Source organism: Simochromis diagramma, unplaced genomic scaffold (genome assembly GCF_900408965.1).
Source record: "Simochromis diagramma unplaced genomic scaffold, fSimDia1.1 OVJJ01000571.1, whole genome shotgun sequence".
NCBI lineage: Eukaryota > Metazoa > Chordata > Actinopteri > Cichliformes > Cichlidae > Simochromis > Simochromis diagramma.
Window position 1 is genome coordinate 1062427 of NW_024386885.1, and position 6912 is coordinate 1069338.

General features: G+C 39.6%; 2 long non-coding RNA genes across 2 annotated transcripts; one reads left to right on the forward strand and one right to left on the reverse strand.

Moving 5' to 3' along the window:
* The first annotated feature begins 1132 nt into the window (after positions 1-1132).
* LOC120734565 lies at positions 1133-1855 on the forward strand. Its single transcript, XR_005696039.1, has 3 exons — positions 1133-1338; positions 1474-1556; positions 1706-1855. It is a non-coding gene; the product is annotated as an uncharacterized LOC120734565 (long non-coding RNA).
* A 60-nt stretch (positions 1856-1915) lies between these two features.
* On the reverse strand, positions 1916-5092 carry LOC120734564. Its single transcript, XR_005696038.1, has 2 exons — positions 2416-5092; positions 1916-2299 (listed from the first exon to the last, which is right to left on the reverse strand). It is a non-coding gene; the product is annotated as an uncharacterized LOC120734564 (long non-coding RNA).
* Positions 5093-6912: the final 1820 nt, after the last annotated feature.

The following is a 6912-nucleotide window of genomic DNA, read 5'->3' on the forward strand; positions in this document are numbered from 1 at the left end:
GAACAACACTGTGTGGTCCATAGAGAGGACTTTGATGATGCGTGGAAAGATGTACCTTTGATGCGTGATGTGGAACAGTTCATTCCACTTTCTCTAGATCCACAGTAAAGAGGAGAAAATCAGAAGACCTAGCAAAGATTCTTGATGAGGATACACTGTCAAAGTCATTCAGGCCTCTGTACAAAGTGCGATGGCTGTCTACTGCAAGACAGAATCCAGTGATAAAAGAGATCCAGTGGCAAGTTACTGTTACAAAAAGGTAACCATTCAAACGTCAAGGTTACTCTCACCGCTCTCTGAGATGTTTTGCGTGAGCTGGCAGACCTGTCTTTCTTTTCAAAAATGCAACCTGACTGTGATGGAAGAGCTCTGCTTTGCAAGAGCAAAGATTGTGAAGTTGCGTTCCCAATACTCAACAGAGGTAAAGGGTGTTAAGTGGAGTGACCGTGTCAGAGAGGCAATGAGGGCCTCATCAGCTGGTGGCAGAAATACCGGTGAGATTACTCGTTTTATTCGTAACCTCTACGATCACTTGGGTGCTCGTTTTTCAGAGGATAAATTAAAGGAGTGGTTTGCATTTGACATTGAGCTCAGACATCAGCTCTGAGTATGGAGCAGCAGACATTGCCACACTGGCAAAGAAGTATGAGTCAATTCTCCACCACCCACATTTTGTGGAGGTCAGTGACAGTGAATATGCTGAATTCAAGTACATAATGAGGCAAAAACTTAAACTCAGGTCAATCAGCACATTCTCAGATATGGTGGCTGCAACACTAAAATGTAAAGAGCTAAAACACATCTCACAGCTTGTAGATTTGTGCTACATTTCAAGCATCCAGTGCAGATTGCGAAAGAGGCTTTAGTTTAATGCATAGGTGTCAAACTCTGGCCCGCGGGCCAAATTTGGCCCGCAGCCTACTTACATTTGGCCTGCGAAGCCATACCAAATTACTATCAGAGCTGGCCTACTGGTATTATACAGCTAATATATATATTGTTTAGTATTAAGCTTTGCTTGTTCCATATTCAGTTTTTCAGCAAAACGTGTTTGAGTCCATAAGAAAAGATTCATTCTTATATCTGGAGGAATAAATATATTTCAATAAATATTAACGTTAGCCCGCGACTTTGTTCCAGTTTTGAATTTTGGCCCACTGTGTATTTGAGTTTGACACCCCTGGTTTAATGAATCGTATGAAAACAGATTCCAGGAATCGTCTTGAAGTGGACCATTTGCACCTGCTGATGCGCATAAAGTCAAACCTGCAAGCAGATGAGGCCATCAACTTGGATGACGCATACAACCACGTGAGAAGGGCAGACGGGAAAATTAAGGTGAAAAAACTGTGTAATTATATATTCTGCAGAGTTAATTGAATTTTCACAGTATCACATGCTTGTGCAACAGTACACATGTCACTGTGTAAAATGTGAAAGTTTTAATGTGAACAAAATTTTATCTCTAAAAAGGTGCACATGTCTCAATTCCTCCAGAACAGGAACAACAAAGTGCAGCCACTGGAGAAGTGAGAAGGACACACAGGAAAAATAAGGTGAAATTTAAGTTCTCAGTTGGATTTGTGCTCATCTAGTGTCATTTATTTATAAATTTCATTTATGGATATTGATCATTAAATACTGTCGCTACTTTATGAGTAGTAGAAATGCAAATAATCATGTCATTACTTACTGTATTTTGCAGACAAAGAGTTACAGGACTCTCTCCCAGACCACAGCATGAGCTCATACTCATAATACAAGTCAGAGCTTTACATTAAAAATGTTAAGTGTGTTTTCAAAATTGGAGTTTATAGTTGGTTCGGTTGGCAGTTCATGTTTTGCCTCAGCTAAAATGACATATTTATACTTCCAATAGCATTAACATACTACAGGTCATGAAGAAGACCTCTGTCATTTTCATTGTCAGTGGGCTAAAGAACTTAATTAAAACATTCTAACAGAAATGTAAATGCTGTACTTTGATTCTTTTGATAAACTATGTAACTTGGATGGATGCGATGCTGGCGTGACCACAGTGCACACGTGTGATGTTGCTCACAGTGGTCCTGTCACAGTGCGGGGAAAGTAGGACCCAAATGCAGGACTTTCTGAATGGAGATGGTGCGTTTATTTACAATGAAAAGAAACTATAAAACAGTGCCAACAATCCACAGCGTCTGTGTTCTCTGAGCGCTCGTTCTTAATCCCCGTGCCATGATCTGTGGTAAGTGTTTAGTCCTCCTCGGTGCCTTTGTACAACAGTGTGCTGCTCCCGCCACACGTTTCCACAATCCACCTGGAAACGAGAGAGTCCACAGTGAGTACCGTCCCACCCACCGGCCGACAAAAACACTTTAACCATTCCAACAGGAGAAGTTCAGCGACCACAGTAACTAGAGCAGGAGCACTGACTATGTTCCTAGTTTAACAATCCCGCGCTGGCTGCCTCTCCGATCCTCTCTTGAGTAGTGTTTCCTTGACGATCGGCAACAGGTGGCTGATTGCACCAGGTGTGTCTGGCTCAAAGGCTGAAGACTCTCCAGGCCTGGTATGGCAGCAAAACTCACACACCGCAACACACACACACAAACACAGAGACAGGGAAACAAGGGACCAGGAGCAGATCACACCAACAACAACAATAAACAATCCACATAGTCAGATAGAAATTATAATATTCATTAAACCCAAGAACAATGCATGAGCCCTGACCCAGGCCCATCAGGTCCATCGACTGCTCAGGGAGTTTGTGTGTTTGCTCAGACACATGAAAAGTTAGAGGGAACATTGTCTGCAGGAAGAGGTGTATTAGACATTCTTATTATCAGAACTGCTGTCTGAGCTCTGTCATACCATCATCTTGATCACAGCTTTGGCACGCGTCCCTGGAGTTTGGAAGATCCTGAGGTATTCCTCTCTGACACCCTTCAGTGGCAGTTACATAAAGTACATTATATCTTATTGGCATAAATATTGTTCATAATGGGTTGATTTTTATTTTCAAATTAAGAAAAATTGTTGAAAAATGTCCAATTCTGTAAATGATTAAAGGTTGCCACCCTTAGCCATCTTGCTGTCTTCTTTTCCAAAACTCATTGCAAAACTTTAAGGTTGTTTAGACACTAATTAAACCGTGTTTTAGTTAACACATAAATGTGAACCTTCATGATATTAAATTTCATTTACTTTAATAAAACCAGTGTCTGGCATGAAGTTCAGTTTGTGTTTGTCTCCATCTAGTGTTTAGTTAAATCATTACAAAACTGTTTGACTAAACCATGTTGTCTTTTACTATTAAAAAAGCTTTTTAAAGCAATTCTCGACCCAAAAATTCTGTCTGTAGTCTCAAAACATATTTAGCCTTATATGTTTGTATGTTCCCTAGTTCCTCCAAGACAAGTGACCCAATCTAGATGAAACTTTAACTAAACAATGCCTAGGCCACTGTGAGTGCCAACATTTATAAGTTATACGCAAATATTTTTATATAAATTCCTCAATCATGTACTATTGACAGTTCAGCTGAGCACCAAAGACAATGTCATAGTATAGGATGGAATGTCAGATCACAATGGTGTCTCACAATGTATCATAATAGCATTGTAACTATGTATGTGTGTTTATGTTTCTATATAAAAGAAAATGGGGTAGTCCAAGACTTTTGCACAATACTGCTATAACTGTTAGATTATTATTTACTTTTTAAATTAACAACAAACAGAATAATTGTGAAATGGTGAAAAAACGTCTACAAGCATGTTTGTGATGCTGAGCAAACTGAATCTCCACTGAAATCAGAGCCTATTCTCACAGTAATTAAAACATGCAGCAGCCTAAAAGCTTTAAAAATAGTAAGAGAGGAAAAAAACAGATCCAAGTTATTTTTCAGTTGTTGTTGTCTTTTATTTTCCAATTGTTTTTTGTAATAAATTTGGAATTTCCAATAGGAGAACCTGGAGGAAAGCCAGGAACATAGGATGAACCCCAGAGAGTGGCTGAGGGAGCAAAATACTCCTAAACCTTCCTCTGATGATCACCCACAGAACCACTATGGTGCTTAGAATTCAGTACGATGTTATAGAGATATAGCACCATAGGCAAAGACCCTACAAAAAACCCCTCCAACAATCAGATGATCCCCTATGAACAAGCACGTGGCGACAGCGGGAAGGAAAAACTCCCTTTTAACAGGAAGAAACCATCGGCAGAACCAGGTTCAGGAAGGGGCGGGGCCATCTGCCGCGACCGGTTGGGGGTGATGGAAAAGAGAACCATCTTTCCAAAAAGCTGGTACATTCATTCAGATCACAAAAGTATTCTGGACACTAGTTTAAACAAGCTGAGCTAATTTAGGATGGACACAGTCAGACATTAACAACTGGCCAGTGACAGACACATGCTGAGTGTACTCTTGTCTTACCTTGTGTTTTGAAGAAAGCAAATTAGCATTTTTTTTAATTATCCAATGTATTACTTTTAACATTACAGCTTATGTGTCCAATAATCATTATCTGTGCACTATTTTTAAATAGTTGCACATGTCCCAACTTTTGAAAAGATGATTGTTTGTAGGTCTTTTTAAAATTCCAGATCTCCTTTGTTAACTTAACTTTCTAAGAGGTATTTTAACAAGCCCTACATTGCATTTATTCTGATCTTGAGAAATGAGCCTCAGATCAGTTTTCAAGATAAAAATGACAGAACAGGGTTTGTCCAGACGGGTGGGTTTGTCACTGTATAGTCAAGTCTGTGAATGTCACTGTCCAGGGCTCTATTGAGCGTGTTGAAAAGACGAGAAAACCAGCCAGTACTCTTCTTCAGAGTACTGGCTGGTGATGTGCTTGAAGGCAGGGGTATTTTTTGTTCATTACTTTCTTCACTGGGGGACTCTGGTGTTGGAATCTCACGCACTGGAGAAAGTTTACCATCCTTGACAACTCTCCATATCATCCCAGAATTCTTTGACCTTACTAAAGATTTCTGGAGCTGTGACACTAAAACCTCTGAAACAGCAATCTCAAATGCTTCGTCACCAGATTCCATGGCAGCCTGCAACAAGTATTTGGATCCAAACTCCTTGCACAGCTTTTTATAGGCAAGGCAAGGCAAGGCAAGTTTATTTGTATAGCACAATTCAACAACAAGGTGATTCAAAGTGCTTTACAGAGACATTAGAAACAAGAACAAATAAAAAGCATGATTTAAAATTGATTAAAACAAGCAAATAAACTAACTAACTAATTAACAAACAAACAAACAAACAACAGTATATAAAATCAAAACAGATAAAATCAGAACAGTAGATAAAATCAGTAGTTAAATGTAAGTTTTGAAATTTAAGCTTAAAGTGTGGATTTGGTGCTTTATTCAAATGCAGCTGAGAACAGGTGAGTCTTCAACCTGGATTTAAATAAACTGAGTGTTTCAGCTGATCTGAGGCTTTCTGGGAGTTTGTTCCAGATATAAGGAGCATAAAAGCTGAATGCAGCTTCTCCGTGTCTGGTTCTGACTCTGGGAACTGATAAAAGACCGGATCCAGATGACCTGAGGGATCTGGATGGTTCATACTGGGTCAGGAGGTCATTGATGTATTTTGGTCCTAAACCATTCAGAGCTTTATAGGCCAGCATCAGAACTTTAAAGTCTATCCTCTGACGGACAGGCAGCCAGTGTAAAGACCTCAGAGCTGGACTGATGTGGTCCACTTTTTTGGTCTTAGTGAGGACTCGAGCAGCAGAGTTCTGAATGAGCTGTAGTTGTCTGACTGATTTTTTAGGTAGACCTGTAAAGATGCTGTTACAGTAATCAAGCCTACTAAAGATGAATGCATGGACTAGTTTTTCCAGGTCCTGTTGAGACATCAGATCTTTTATCCTTGATATATTCTTGAGGTGATAGTAAGCTGACTTTGTTATTGTCTTAATGTGTTTTTCTAAGTTTAGGTCTGCATCCGTCACTACACCCAAATTTCTCGCCTGGTTTGTGGTTTTTAGATGTATAGATTGAAGTTCTCTGGTGACCTGTAATCGTTTTTCTTTGGCGCCAAAGACTATTACCTCAGTTTTGTTTTTGTTTAGCTGGAGAAAATTGTGGCACAACCAGTCATTGATTTCCTCAATGCATTTACCAAGAGCCTGTACAGGGCCTCGGTCTCCTGGTGACATTGTGATATATATTTGTGTGTCATCTGCATAGCTGTGATAGTTTATTTTGTTGTTGTTTATAATCTGTGCCAGTGGGAGCATGTAGATGTTAAACAGAAGGGGTCCCAAGATGGAACCTTGGGGAACTCCACATGTGATACTTGTCTGCTCAGATGTGAAGTTACCTATTGATACAAAGTATTTCCTGTTTTCTAAGTATGTTTTGAACCAGTTTAGTACAGTTCCTGAAAGACCTGTCCAGTTCTCCAGTCGTTTGAGTAATATGTTGTGGTCAACTGTATCAAATGCTGCACTGAGATCCAGTAAAACTAGGACTGACATTTTTCCACTGTCTGTATTCAGACATATGTCATTAAACACTTTGGTCAGAGCGGTTTCAGTGCTGTGGTTCTGTCTAAAACCTGACTGGAAGGCATCGTAGCAATTATTCTGTTTTAAGAAGTAACTGAGCTGTTGAGAAACTGCTTTTTCAATGATCTTACTTAAAAACGGGAGATTTGAGATCGGCCTGTAGTTGTTCATTTGTGTCTTGTCAAGATTGTCCTTTTTCAGTATAGGTTTGATTACAGCAGTTTTTAGTGATTCTGGAAACACACCTGATAATAAAGAAAAGTTGACGATCTGTAACAGGTCTGACTCCAAAGTCTTTGAGACCTTTTTGAAAAAACTTGTTGGCAGGACATCTAAACAGCAGGAGGAGGAGTTCAGTTGACCTAAGATGTCCTCCAGGTCTTTGCTGTTAATC